General features: G+C 42.1%; 1 pseudogene; it reads left to right on the top strand.

The window, feature by feature from the left end:
• Window positions 1-16,201, top strand: part of LOC145418325 (relaxin receptor 2-like) — a 305,418-nt pseudogene that overhangs the window by 172,996 nt on the left and 116,221 nt on the right.

Raw genomic sequence — 16,201 nt, 5'->3', positions numbered from 1 at the left:
TATGTATGTATGTATGTAAGGAAGACTGACTATGACAATCTGTGAATCTACGAGTCGGCAGCAGAAGTTCGTCCTTATCAGCCTGCGTGCTACGGATCTTTTCATCTGGTAACACTGTATGATAAAAAGTTGTCTTGTATGATTTGTGTTGCTGGTACTTAAGCTATTTGTCCAGAGATAACTTAAGATTAATGTTGCTAAAGACGTATATCAGTGCACGAGGACTGGAGCTGGGAGTCTGGTGCCAAGGATATGTCCATTGATGCTGCCAGCTTAGTATTATGTAAAACATTATAGAACATATTCTATGATAAAGCTGATGTTGCAGAACACTGATAACGACGTCAGTCAAGCACTACAGAAACAGACACAGTGCATGCTTTGCAATTATACCGCTTCCTCCTTCTCAAGTTCCTGCACTCACTCCTCACCTCAGTAGTCATGCTCTGTATAACGGGGTAGCGAAGTTGCCGGCCATCTCGGTGCCACTGCGTGAAGGTGTCTCTCACCTGAAACAGATGTATACAGTTACGTGCATGCAAGTACATGCCTGGTTATGATTTGCAGTAGATTATGGGTAGCTTTTAAATTCTCAGAACTCCAGTTGTTATATGGGTAATGTTTTATTGCCTGAGTAATTGCTGATGGGGAGAAATGTTAGCCTAATATTTCACTTATTCTATTTCTCACTTCCCCTTGTTGGGCTAACGTTTTTATATGAAGGAGGTTTGGTATGTTTCTCGGCCTATAAATGTTTCTCTGGGATGTGTATCGGGGAGGAAAGTGCCAGACATGGCTTAAGAGGGATGTAGACACACTGGAAAAGCAGACGAACATGAACCCTGACTGCACGTGCATACAGCTCTGTGTGTGTATGATTTTCTGGTTAAGTTTTACGGTGCATTGTGACAAGCATTTAACTTCATTCTCAAAACTTCATTTGTTCCAATGCAAGGATGAGCCTCTGGAACTCACTGTTTAACAGTTTATATGTGTTTTCTCATTTCTATAACTTTACCTCATCATCCTTCCCTCCTCTTTTCTACTCTGATGGTTCTGTAGCTATTTCTTCTACTGATAAAGCAGATCTCTTCGCACAGACTTTCTCCTCCAATTCCACCTTAGACGATTCCGGTGCTGTTCCTCCATCACTTCCCCCCTCTGACTTCCTCATGGCTGACATTAAAATTTCTTCAGTTGATGTATTTTCTGCCATTACTGGCCTCAATACTAACAAGGCATATGGGCCTGATGGGGTCCCTCCTGTTGTTCTCAAAAACTGTGCTTCTGTGCTTACACCCTGCCTAGGCAAACTATTTCGCCTTTGTCTGTCAACTTGTACCTTCCCTTCTTGCTGGAAGTTTGCTCTCATTCAGCCAGTCCCAAAGAAGGGTGACCACTCCCAACCCTCCAACTATCGTCCAATTGCTTTAACGTCCTGTATTTCAAAAGTTTTCGAGTCAATTCTTAATAGAAAAATTTTAAGGCATCTTTCCTATCACAACCTTCTTTCCGATCGTCAGTACGGGTTCCGTCAGGGACGCTCCACTGGCGATCTTGTCACCTACCTTTCAGACTCCTGGTCATCCTCCTTTCGGGACTTTGGTGAAAGCTTTGCCATTGCACTTGACATCTCAAGGGCTTTCGATCGAGTCTGGCATAAATCTTTAATTTCCAAACTGCCCTCCTACGGTTTCTATCCTTCTATCTGTGCCTTCATCGCTAGCTTCCTTTCTGGTCGTTCTATAGCTGCTGTCGTAGACGGCCATCGTTCTTCTCCTAGATCTATCAACAGTGGTGTTCCTCAGGGCTCTGTCCTATCACCAACTCTCTTCCTTTTATTCATCAATGATCTTCTAAGCTGTACATCTAACCCTATCCACTCATACGCTGATGACTCCACCCTTTACCTTTCCATTCGGTTCCCGCAACGCCCATCTCAACAGTTACTTCAAGAAACAAGGGATGAGGCTATGGCACACCTAATGTCTGACTTGGCTCATATCTCTGACTGGGGTAAAAATAATATGGTTGTCTTTAATGCATCTAAGACTCAGTTCTTACACCTATCAACCCGACAAAATCTTCCACAGGTATACCCACTAATGTTTAATAATATTCCGATTAATCCTGCATCATCCTTGAACATGCTTGGGGTTTCATTTACTCGGGACTTATCTTGGAAAGATCATATTACATCTCTTGTAAAATCTGCTTCCAAGAGATTGGGTGTGCTAAGCCGACTCCGCTCTTTCTTTACCCCTGCACAATTATTGACTCTATACGGGGGTTTTATCCGCCCCTGTGTGGAGTACAACTCTCATGTGTGGGGAGGCTCCCCACATACAGCTCTTCTCAATAGGGTGGAGTCAAAGGCTTTTCGTCTCATTAACTCTCCTCCTCTTACTGACTCCCTTCAACCTCTGTCTCTTCGCCGCACTGTTGCATCTTTATCTCTTTTCTATCGCTACTTTAATGGTCACTGCTCCTCTGAACTGTCTGCTTGCATTCCTCCACCTCTACGACGGGCGCGTAGCACCCGTCTGGCAGCAAACTCTCATCCCTTTTCTGTCCAACTCTCTAATGCAAGAGTTAACCGTTACTCCCAGTCTTTCATTTATGCAACAGGTCAGCTCTGGAACTGTCTCCCTCTGTCTGTATTTCCTTCTGCCTATGATCTCCAGTCTTTCAAACGTAGTGTGTCCAGACATCTCAAAATGATCGGATCTTGAATTTGGCTCTCTATTGTATTTTGTTTTTCTCTTGGAGGGAACTGTTACTGCGGGCTCATGGCCTTTGGTTCCTTCTTCCTCGCATTAAAAAAAAAAAAAAAAAAAAAAAAAAATTCGCTCGAGCTTACGTTTCTCGTGAGTTCACAACACTTGCCATCGCTGTATCATTTCCTCCTTGAAATTAGTGAAGTTGGTGTAAGGTGTTGTTTGTGGATGATTCCCCCCCCCCCTCTCTCTTACTGCTATCATTTTGAACAAAACAGGGGCCAGTAATGTGCAGGAATAGTTTCGTGTCACAGTCTGGGTAATCGCTCGGGTGTTTTCCTTGTTAGTTGGTCTCTTCCTCTGGCCTCCTTCAGGTTCCTGCGCCACAACAAGCTGTCAACGGATACGCCCAAGACCCTGGCCGGCCTGAAGGACCTGAAGCTGGAAGAACCCGCCCTTCTCGATCTCTCACACAACAACATCAGGCACCTCGACCTTATCCTCGATCTCGTCCCTGGCATCAACACGCTGTGAGTAACTAAGATTATTATACTGTTGCCATTGTTCTTACTACCACCATCTTTCATCATACACACCATGTATGCTACTGAGATTACCATCATCATCATCATCATCATCATCACCCTAATTCTGACAAATGTATCGGGCGTGTAGGATCCGGAACTAGGAGTAGGAAAGCATTAAAGTAAGAGACCTAGCTACAGGGTGTTTAATAACATGGGTCACATATCCATTCACCCACCCTCTGGCTGTTGGTGCACTGGGTAACAAAGTTAGCCCACACCTGGAAAAATCTGAGTTCGATTATCGAACTAATGAGAATCTTAAAAAAAAAAAAAAGTCTCCTTGTTCCTATTTACTCAACAGTACATTACGAGTAATTAGGAATCACATTATTAAATAAATTATGCGTGTCGCATTCTGGCGGAAGATTGGAACTTAGCATCAAATAATTTCATGCCGTAAGAACAGTTGTGTACTCGACAGAAACTGAGCTTAACCTTCTTTCCTTTATCTTGTAAACCGATATCCTCAAGATGTGACAGGAAATTCACAAATCTGCCCACTATGGGCCAGAACGATCTGAAAAGTGGGATTTATTCTGGCTTTCCATGTATAAGCATTAAAGGTCCAAATCCATTTTTTTTTTTTTTAACGCAGAATACGAGTTTAACAATTAATTTCCCAAATGATAGTAATTTTTACAAGTTTTGCTATAGCGAACGCAAGTTGTTTAGGAAATACACTTCGTGCGTTGACAGTTCGCCGTGTGGAGCAGCTCTCCCAGTCCGTTCCTCTCACGAAGAAAATGCCCAGAGACACCGCCAAGAGCACTATATATTCACATACTGATACTTTGCCGTTAAGATTAAAATAGTAATTCAACAAAATTAGTGTTTTATTGCTGTTTTGCAACCATTAATTGCAACAATGTCGATTTAGGTTGGTTGATATAGATGGCGCTGTACAGAACTCCGATCCAGTTAAAGTTCTTTTATTCTAACGAGCGCAAGTATGCGCAACAACAGCAAGTGGTGGCAGGTAGTCGAAGCATTAGTCAAAACTATGAGACAAAAATCGGTGCGTAGGGAGCTGCAGGTTATTTAAATTTGTTCATAATTTCCTGGTTTCAGGCTACCAATGTAGCTTCCAACATCGTGTACTAATCACTATGTACATCATTGCCAAACTAGCGAAATCGTTCAGTGTTTATTCTAAGCCTCTTTATGATCTTGTCTATCTTGTGATGCTACGGATTTGCGTTTCGTGCTCTGAAATAAGGCAGAGGTTATCGAGAAACAAAGAGTTGCATAATCTGTTCTTAACAACACAGATGACCGCGCTATGGTAGTACACTTTTATGCGTAATTTGTGGATACGGGAGCCGACTCATCGTGGATAATTGATTATTTTCGAATACTACAAATATTTTAAAGACTATCTGCAGTGAAACTTCCGCGTTTACTTGAAATCAAATTTTCGAATAAATCCCACTTTTCAGATCGTTTTGGCCCATAATGTCCCGGCATAATTTTCTTTTACTTTTATCCCTTGACCTTCATAGTCGGTGCAGTGCAACATATGACTAATATGTACAGCCATGAGGTACGATTTGTAGTCATCTTCTGCCCATATCTAAGTAGTTGTAATGAGGGCCTCACACCACAAGTTGACATCTTGTTGCAAGTTTAAGACATTCTGTACCGCTGGAGTAAGTGTCATCGCACACACACCACAAAGCCAGCCAGAAGACAGGGCGTGTGTGCTGGGCACTCCCGAGGCCCTGTCTTCCCCCTTACTATTTTTTAAGTCAGCCTACACCCCACTGACTGGGCTAATGTATGGCCCGGCCTGCACTATAGGTGCAGGAAATCTTTTAACAACAACAACAACAGTGTCATCGCCAAATGTTCCTCGTGCAGTGTTACAAAGCTCTGAACTACCATCCTTACACTGGACAATATGTGTTTGTTCCATATGGCACCCTGGCTACGACTTCCCTCCAACTGAGCAGAAAAAATGGCTGATAGGTGTAACTTCAAAATATTTAGTTTTCAAGCCAAGTATTTCAGAAGTTGGAGCTCGAGCACCCAGACACACAGGCAAGCACATATACAGACAGACAAGCACACAGATAAGACACACAAATAAACGCACATGTAACCAGACAGACAAGCACACAGATAAGACACACAAATAAACGCACATGTAACCAGACAGACAAGCACACAGATAAGACACACAAATAAACGCACATGTAACCAGACAGACAAGCACACAGATAAGACACACAAATAAACGCACATGTAACCAGACAGACAAGCACACAGATAAGACACACATATAAACGGACATGTAACCAGACAGACAAGCACACAGATAAGACACACAAATAAACGCACATGTAACCAGACAGACAAGCACACAGATAAGACACACAAATAAACGCACATGTAACCAGACAGAATCACGGGTAGACACACAGACTGATTCACAGATCGGTCAGCAGGCACATAGACAGACACGCATTTAAATACATAGAAAGACATACAGATAGATTATCGTTATACACATACACAGATTCACGAGCAGACACTCATTGATTCACATCCAGACACAGAGATATACTGACTGGTATGTACACAGATAAATTCACTGGTGGACATGCAGACAAATTAGCAGGCAGGCAAACAGAGACGTTCTTGGGTAGACAGAGATTCACAGGTAGACAGATAGATTCATAGGTAAGCATACATATATGTTTACAGGTAGACACAGATACATTCACCGATAGGTACTGTTACATAGCCTATGATCTCATCATCCTTTGTGTAATTTTAACGCACAGTATGCTGCATGTTTGATCACGAGCGTGTTCTGCCTCAGTCCCCCCCTTCTACCGTTATAGTAGAGTAAGTCGTTCTCTCTGTTATACTTTGCGGGATTTTCATCTCTTTGTCCCCGTGGCTTCATTTGCGCGTCCTTCTAACAAGTTGTATCAAGCTCTGCTGGCCCCTATATAATGAGCTCAGTCTCTGCATCATTGCCACTTAGATCTGCTCCTCATTTTGTTCACATCTCTGTCCTCCCCTGTACAGATATTATTATTGTGAGTGCTCAAGAAATCTCCAAACATCTAGCAGCTGTGTGTAATTTGAGTATAACTGTTGTATTTTTTCTTGTACTGTATAGCATAAGTTTAATTTGTAGGCCTAGTGAAGTTTTTGTAATTCATGTAGGGTTCTTTATGTAAGTCATTTTTTATAATAGTTTGTATCTGTAATTATTTATCTGGCATTCACTGAGTATTATCTGGTATCTCATTTTATCAGGGCTGACTTAGATAAATTTACTCTTGCTAATTTCGTGTTAATAGAGGCTATTGCAGTTAACCATATATTTAACCTGTTTATTTGCCATTACATTATCCTTATGAGTCCTGAATGTTTGTTGTTAGTTTAAGCATTAAACTTTAACTTGTAATTTTACCTAACTCTTTTGTTTTGAACCTGGAACTTTACGGGACAGTAGTGACTTTTAGTATTCTCACTTAATGTGTACAATATCTTTCTCTGTTCCGTAACATAAATTTGGCGACCTCATATCAGGATATTCAGGATATTATCATAAGGATATTGCTTGATATTTTGTGACTGTTTCTTATTAATTATGTCTACTATTACTACACTTGATGAAGCCAAGGACTTTTTGTCAAATGTGCAAACAGTGTGTGATATAGAAAATTGTTGCTCAACAATTGGGAATTGTTGTTCGCTCTCATCATTCTAAAGATCAGATTGTTAACATGATTAATGAAAGCTTGTTTAATGTAACTCCTCCAAATGAGCAAACGCAGATTGAATTAGCTAAGTTACAGCTAGCCCTGCAGGAGGCTCGTGTTAATGAGGCAAATGCTCGTATTCAAGAGGCAGAGGTACAGGCTCAGGCACAAATTGAACCTGCCAGGATTCAGGCAGACCATGAGTATCGCATGAAACAAGGTGGAACTGGATCATCTAGCTCTGATGATTTTGATGTGGCTAAAAATGTTAAACTTGTCCCTCCTTTTAATGAATCTGATTTAACAAAGTATTTTCAGTTGTTTAAGAGGGTAGCTACAGGTTTTAATTGGCCTAAGGAGTATTGGCCAGTACTCCTTCAAACTGTTCTCACCGGTAAAGCTCAAGTAACTTATGCATCTTTGCCTCAGGATCAATCTGATAATTATGATGTAGTTAAGAGCTTGATTCTTAAGGCCTATGAGCTTGTTCCTGAAGCTTATAGAGTAAAATTTAGGACAACTTACAAGCAAGATAAGCAATCCCATGTTGAGTATGCAAAAATCAAAGAAGATTTGTTAGAGCAGTGGTTAAATTCTAAGAATGTGGATTCTGATTTTGGTAAATTTAAGCAGATGATTTTGCTGGAGGATTTCAAGAGGTGTATTTATAAAGATGTAAGCCTATATCTTGATGAGAAAATAATAGATAATTTGTCTGATGCTGCAGTTTTAGCTGATGAGTATGTTCTCACTCACAAGATATATTCTAGAGAAAAAGGGAAAGCTGAGAGTAAGTACGTTGCCTCTACTCAGAGTACAGGTAACAGGAAAGAGAAAAAAGATGATGTTTCTCAGGAAGTAAATACCAGCTTCACCTCTAGATTTCAGAAAAGTAAATGTACTTATTGTAGTAAGCTTGGTCATAATACGGAGAGATGTTTCAGGAGACAGCGTGATGTGAACAAAAAGGAGTCTTTAAATATTCAGTCAATTGGTCTAGTGTCCACTCTTGAGAGTTCCCAGAATTCTTTAACTGAGTTAACTGAACCTGCTTTGAGGGGTAACTTAAATTCTCATGATGGAGCTCCTCTTTTGAGCAGTAACGTGGGTGACACTCTCAAGAGTTCATGTGCTAATTTCCTGTCTGATGGTTTTGTCAGTCCTCTGGACAGTAATGACAGGAAATCAGTTCAAATATATCGTGATACAGGTGCTTGCCAATCCCTTATGCTGACCAGTGTTCTAGGCTCTAATGTTAATTCCTCTGATGAAACTGTGATCTTACAAGGTGTAGGGAATAATTACTTCTCTGTCCCTCTGTGCAGAGTGAATTTAGAGTCTGGTTTTGTTAATGGTTCTGTTATGGTTGGGTTGGTTGAGACACTCCCAATGTCAGGTGTAACTTTCTTACTTGGAAATGATATTGGTGGAAGTCAAGTGTGTCCAGCTCCTCAGTTGTCTAGTGAGCCAGTGGCTGCGTCCCAGGATTGTGATGTCCCTGATGTGTTCCCTGCATGTGCTGTCACTAGGGCTAAGTCTAAAGTTACTGGTGATTTAGAGGATAATGATGATGATGATGTTATCCTAGCTGACACTTTTCTTGCTAATTTGGACCACTCACCAGATGAGGCAGTACCCCGTAGTGTTGATAATTTGTCTCGTCAAGAGTTGGTTGAGTTGCAGGTTGCTGACCCTGAGTTGAAAGGTCTAGCTAACTCTGCTTACAGTGAAGAAGAGTCAGCCGGTGCTTCTACTTGTTATTATGTAAAATCAGCAGTACTTATGAGGAAGTGGAGACCCCCAACAGCATCAGCCGACTGTGAATGGGAGGTTGTACATCAAGTTGTCATCCCTCGTGTTTGTAGGCAGGATATCATTAGAGTGGCTCATGATTCCAGTTTGGCAGGACACCTTGGAGTGAGGAAGACTGTGGCACGCATTTTGAAACACTTCTACTAGCCAGGTATCTTCAGGGATGTTTCCTGGTATTGTAAGTCTTGTCACACCTGTCAAGTTGTGGGGAAGTGTAATCAGACCGAAAAGGTTGCACCTCTAGTTCCCATTCCTCCTTTTGAGGCGCCTTTCACCCGTGTGTTGGTGGATATTGTGGGCCCTCTTCCTAAGACTTCTTCAGGATTTTCTTATGTGTTGACCATGATTGATATGGCTACTCGTTATCCTGAAGCCATTCCACTTAGAAACATCTCAGCAAAGAACGTGGTTAAGGAAATGCTAGGGTTCTTCACAAAGTTTGGTCTGCCCAAGGAGGTTCAGTCAGACCGGGGAAGTAATTTCATGTCAAACGTTTTCAAGCAGTCTCTGAAAGAGTTGGGCATCACCCAGATCACGTCTTCAGCTTACCATCCCCAGACCCAAGGAGCGTTGGAGAGATATCATCAAACACTCAAATCGATGCTCAAGAAATACTGTTTGGAACATCAGAAAGACTGGGATAAAGGTCTTCCATTTGTTGTATTTGCCGCAAGAGAATCTCCAAATGAATCACTGGGCTTCTCACCTTTTGAACTACTGTTTGGCCATGAAGTAAGAGGACCCCTTAAGTTACTCAAGGAATGCTGGCTGTCGGAGGAAGATGACGTCAACCTGCTGGAGTATGTGATGAAGTTCAAAGAACGGCTGTCCACTGCTTTACAGCTAGCGAGAGAGAATTTAGGAGCTGCTCAGGAGAAGATGAAGACTTGGTATGATAAGAAGTCCAGGTTACGCCATTTTCAGCCAGGAGATCAGGTTTTGATTCTGTTACCAGTTCATGGGCAACCTCTTCAAGCCAAGTTTAGTGGTCCTTATTTCGTGGAGAAGAAACTCAGTGATGTCAACTATGTCATCGCCACACCAGATCGTAGAAAGAGCAAGCAACTATGTCACATCAACATGCTAAAGTTATATCACAGGCGGGACGAAAATAATCCAGTCTGCACTGTAGCTGTTCCACCCGAGTCTGCAAGTGAAGCTCTCCCATGCAGTATGAGCCTGAGTGATAGTTTGGGGAAGAATCCTGATATCATGAATGATCTCCAGACTAAGCTTTCTCATCTACCACCCAAGGAAAGGCAGGAGTTTTCGGCATTACTGCAGGAGTACCCGCAAGTGTTCCGTGCTACTCCAGGAAGAACCACTGTGTTGATGCATGATGTCGATGTTGGAGACACAAAGCCAATTAAATTGCCTCCTTACCGTGTGAACCCAGTGAAAGTTCCTCTCATCCAGAAGGAGCTTGGCTACCTGTTGGACCACAAGATGATTGAGCCCTGTCAGAGCGAGTGGAGTTCTCCTGTCACTCTAGTCCCTGAGCCAGGTGGGTCACAGCGGCTTTGCATCGACTACAGACGTGTTAATCAGATAACCAAAACAGACACTTACCCTCTCCCTCGTGTGGAAGATTGCATAGACAAGATCGGAAAGGCTAGGTACATAAGTAAGTTTGATTTGTTAAAGGGATACTGGCAAGTACCTATGACTGAACGTGCTAGGGAGATCTCATTTTTTGTAACATTAGGAAAGACCTTTGCATGGTCTGTAATGCCATATACAGATTGTTTTAGAATAATAAGAAATTTCCTTTGTAAATTTCTTTTTTCTTTGTGGGGAGGTGTTACATAGCCTATGATTTCATCATCCTTTGTGTAATTTTAACGCACAGTATGCTGCATGTTTGATCACGAGCGTGTTCTGCCTCAGTCCCCCCCTTCTACCGTTATAGTAGAGTAAGTCGTTCTCTCTGTTATACTTTGCGGGATTTTCATCTCTTTGTCCCCGTGGCTTCATTTGTGCGTCCCTCTAACAAGTTGTATCAAGCTCTGCTGGCTCCTATATAATGAGCTCAGTCTCTGCATCATTGCCACTTAGATCTGCTCCTCATTTTGTTCACATCTCTGTCCTCCCCTTTACAGATATTATTATTGTGAGTGCTCAAGAAATCTCCAAACATCTAGCAGCTGTGTGTAATTTGAGTATAACTGTTGTATTTTTTTCTTGTACTGTATGGCATAAGTTTAATTTGTAGGCCTAGTGAAGTTTTTGTAATTCATGTAGGGTTCTTTATGTCAGTCATTTTTTATAATAGTTTGTATCTGTAATTATTTATCTGGCATTCACTGAGTATTATCTGGTATCTCATTTTATCAGGGCTGACTTAGATAAATTTACTCTTGCTAATTTCGTGTTAATAGAGGCTATTGCAGTTAACCATATATTTAACCTGTTTATTTGCCATTACATTATCCTTATGAGTCCTGAATGTTTGTTGTTAGTTTAAGCATTAAACTTTAACTTGTAATTTTACCTAACTCTTTTGTTTTGAACCTGGAACTTTACGGGACAGTAGTGACTCTTAGTATTCTCACTTAATGTGTACAATATCTTTCTCTGTTCCGTAACAGTACACAGATTCACAGGTAGATACACAGAAAGATTTATGGGTAGAAGATTGGGGACTTTGATGGATGGTGGCGGAGAGAGCGGACGTGTGCTGAACTCTCCTCCAGATTCTAGGGCTGCCTCAGTGGCAATAGTTTTTTTCTTTTTTTCTGACAGCGACAATAAAGTTAGGTTAGCTAGTTCTAATCTTCCTCCCAGCCCCAGTAGAGATACAGTAGGTGTCTATATCTACATACTGAGATTGCCTTTGCTTACTCGCCTCTGGAGCGTACCCCGCACTGATAGCTCTGGGGTGTGAATTATACACAGGCACGTCCTCCCGAGATTGGTTTGAGAGGGTAATCTCAGACTAGGTGTGTCTTCCCTGGGTACTTTGTCCCTTGCTCGTTTTTCTCCTTCCTACTTCCCCCTGGGAGGGGGAAGTGGTTACTATGGCGGACGCCCCTACTGCCTCCCTCCCCCTTCAGGGGAGGAAGTAGTCTTGGCCGACCCCCGACTGTTCAACGGACGGACTGTCCCTCGACTGAACGGCCCCAAACACGATCTCTTGATATCAATGTAAAAAATGCATCGTTTGTCTTGATCCATGCGCCTGGTTCTACTCCCCTGTCCCGCCTCAATCCCTTCATCATCAAGAAGGTGAATGATGGGTGTGCAGGTGAGGTGAAAAAAGTTAAAAAACTTGCAAGTGGAGATCTGGTAAAGACTATAAATTCTGCCCAGGTAAAGGATTTGCTGAAACTGAGCAAGTTCCATTGTTTTGATGTTCAGACCACGATCCTGCACTCCATGAATTCCTGCAAGGGTGTTATCACCTGCAGTTATCTCGTGCTTATGGAGGAGGAAGAAATCGTACAGGAACTTGCTCAGCATGATGTAATAGACGCAAGATTTATTGCTAGATTTTTGGAAGGCAGGAGGACGAAGACTGCAACTGTTATCTTGACTTTTAGAAAAGTATCTCTTCCAGCTAATGTGAAAGTTGGATACGATATTGTTAGTGTCAGACCATACATCCCAAATGCCCTTCGTTGTGCAAAATGTCAGATCTATGGAAACCACAAAAAGACTTGTCGCTCTTCTAATGTGGTGTGTGGCAAGTGCCACACACCACGTTAGACTACTGTACATCAGAGACTGAATGTTGCTTTCACTGCCAGAGTGCTCACTCCACTTCCTCTAGGGTTTGTCCCAAGTGGAAGGAGGAGAAAGAGGTCTGCACAGTGAAGGCAATGGAAGGCATATCCTTTTTCAGTTTTAGGAAGAAAGTGAAGGAACTGCATGCAACTCCTAAACCAAATGTCTCCTATGCATCGGCGGTTGTGTCCTGTCCCGTGATGTGTACCGTGGAGACGCAGACTGACCTTACATTCACTCCTCATGCCCCACGCCCTACATCTCAGTCTCACCCTCCTGTACGCTCCAACTCTCTTACAGACATTCCCATTGCTACTTCCTACTCTCAGGCTGCTGCTGCTCCTTCGCATTCTGTGTGGCAAAAACCGAAGTTAGACAAGTCTGATAAAATTAATTTGACCACCCTCAGCAAGCCGGCACGTCCCCACGTCCTTCCCGCTCCTGGTCCAGCGAGGGAGACAAAGCTTAGCTCTTCCTCGGGGGACTCTGGGAGCCTAGTTATTGATGAAAATATGGAGGTTTCCATTAGCAAGCACCGGGAAAGGTCCCCTGGTAGCCACTCGCCTGGTTACGGGGGGCATAAAAAAAACTAAGCACATTGGCCACCCTCGAAAGTCGTAAACTGTCGCATTCACTGTGTTACAGTGGAGTTGTAGGACTCTTGGGAATAAGTTACACAATATAGCAATCATGCTTTCTATACACAGGTCAGATGTTATTTGTTTACAGGAGATGCACTTGGTGGATCAACCTAATCCTCCACAGTTCAAACACTACCACTCATATAGAAGATATAAATGTCACGGAGTTGCCATATACACACACAAATCACACCCACAAACGGAAGTGATTCTAAATTCTACTCTGGAAGCTGTCACGTGCAGAGTAAAATTAATAACACGTGACTGTCTATTTGCTCTCTGTACTATCCTCCACCTGGCCCCATTGATAGTGATGCTTTGAATTCACTATTTGAACATCTGCCAGGAAATAAGTTAGTGTTGGGCGATTTTAATACCCATCACTATCAGTGGGGTAGCTTGAAGATCGATGGTCGTGGGGAGCAAGTAGCCAACCTAATACTACAGTCCAACCTCTGCCTTCTGAACGATGGTAGAGCGCCTCATGTAGATGATCGTACTGGTAACTTTTCGGTCATTGACTTACCTCTGGCCTCCCCTGGTATACATCAAGATTTCTCATGGGACCCTTATGACGATTCCTTGGGAAGTGATCATTTACCCATCTGCCTTTCTTATACATGTGACATTGTTTCGGACCCTTCACCTCCAAAATTTAACTATAAGAAAGCGGACTGGGAATTATTCTCAAGGATCGCCAATTTTGATACATCTGAGGAGACCATAGAGCAGTGCTTCTCAAACTATCTTATGTGGCGGACCGGCAGTTTTTTTTTTTTTTTTTTTCAATGTGCATACGTTTAATGTTTCCAAAATTAATTAACTACCATACTGTATTCTCATTCCAATTATTATTATTATTATTATTTTTTTTTTTGGGGGGGTCTCATGCGTATTCAGTTCACTGTTTTGCTGTTCATTATATCGCATTCGTTAGTTGAATAGCAATAACTTTTAACATGAGTGAGTAAATGAACAATGTAGCCATAATAATACAAATCTCCGCGTACCGGCAGACGATGGCTCGCGTACCGTCACCGGTACGCGTACCACACTTTGAGTAGCACTGGCATAGAGCACACTGGTGGATGCCGGATTGCCGACAAGCATTAAGGAAACGCAATAGGAGATACAGGATTGTTGATACTCAGCCCACTGAGGAAAATTTTATTGCATACAAACAGGCACGGTCTGAGGCAAGGAGAATAATAATTAGGGCGATACGTGACTCCTGGCGGTCCTTTGTGTCCACGGTGAATCGAACAACTCCACTCACTAAAGTCTGGTCCGGTATTAAAATATTAAATAATAAACGCCCAAACATCCCTGTGACCACCCTGCAGGTGAACAACACCATCTATGATGATCCCATGGACGTTGCTAACATCCTCGCCAGGAGTTTTTCTCATGTAAGTAGCTCAGCCAATTATGATCCGCATTTCCATCATCATAAATGCACAGCTGAGCTACAGATAATAGACTTTGCCACAGAAGACGTAGACTCCCAGTACAACCAAGAGTTTACATTAGATGAACTGCTCCTTGCCCTTAAATCCTGTAAAGACACCAGCCCTGGACCAGACACCATCACGTACAGTATGATCCAGCATCTTAATCAGGACAGTCTGATTAAGATGTTAGCATTGTACAATGAGATTTGGGCATCTCGAACGTTCCCAAACTCATGGCACTTTGTGCATGTCATACCGATACCCAAAGAGGCTGGTCGTCTTATGAATCTCACTTCATTTCGTCCTATTGTGTTAACTTCTTGTCTATGTAAGGTCAAGGAACGAATGGTAAACAATAGGCTTTTTGTTATAGAGTCAAAGAATTTGTTAAATGATCAACAACTTGGCTTCCGTAAATACAGAAGTTTACTAGGTCATTTAATGAATTTGGAGCATTGTATTGCAGAGGCATTTGCCAATAAAGACTTCATGATAGGGGTGTTCTTGGACATCCATAAAGCCTATGACATTGCATGGCGACACGGTAAACTAATGAAGCTCTATGTTTATGGTTTAAGAGGAAATTTGCCTGTTTTTATTTCAAATTTCTTAAGGGACAGAACTTTCTCTGTCAAATTGCCCCGTAACGTAACATCAGATATATTTATCCAGGAAAACGAGGTGCCACAGGGAAGTGTGCCTAGTCACACTTTATTTAGTATTATGATCAATGATATTCTGTCATCAGCTCCCATCCCAAGGAATTTTAAATACTCACTCTTTGCTGACAATTGTGCAATATGGCAGTCTTCCCGTAATGCACAATATTCGGCTGGGCGAATTCAAGCAGCCCTTGATTCCATCCACCACTGGTTCTTGCAGTGGGGATTTAAGTTTTCTGTCCCTTAGTGTACCACTGTAGTTTTCACTAATTGTAACGTACCTAATTTGTGCTTGACTTTGGATAATCAGATGGTACCTTTTCAAAATTCTGTAATGTTTTTGGGAATACATTTTGATCATCGTTTGAACTTCAAAATTCATGTAAATAATTAGCTTGCTCGTTGTGATAAACTGTTAAATGTCTTCAAGTACCTAGCAGGTACTAAATGGGGTGCCGACAGAAAATCTTTATCAACCCCTAAACCGCGGGCTTGTTTTGCCTTGACTTGCGTGTCCCGCGGGCATATTCGCGCTCCAACAGACTCCCTAAAAATATTTGCCAAAAATCAGTTATTAGTCCTAGAATATCAAAATTATATATGCTTATGGCAAATACCTTCAGCTTTCTCCTTGGATGTTTGTTGAGCCTTCGTCGAGTACCGTAGGACTTGTGGAGACCTCTGAAGTTGGGTAACGAAGTCTCCACTTTACACGTCCCGACAACCCATAATATGATTACCACAGCCTGATATTATCACTAGAAACACTATTCTATAATTCTCAAATAGTTTGGAATCCATACTAAAAAAAACAAACACTGTGAAAGCAATGAAAATTACGAGCGCGTATGACCTTCCCACTTGCAATCGTTCGCCGCTGGTGTTCTGTCAT

The sequence above is a fragment of the Coenobita brevimanus genome, chromosome 113, assembly GCF_032717465.1.
Source record: "Coenobita brevimanus isolate Jiangsu-jjx chromosome 113, ASM3271746v2, whole genome shotgun sequence".
Taxonomy (NCBI): Eukaryota; Metazoa; Arthropoda; class Malacostraca; order Decapoda; family Coenobitidae; genus Coenobita; species Coenobita brevimanus.
Note: the sequence above shows the minus strand (reverse complement) of the source record. Positions and strands in the feature narration are given on the sequence as shown.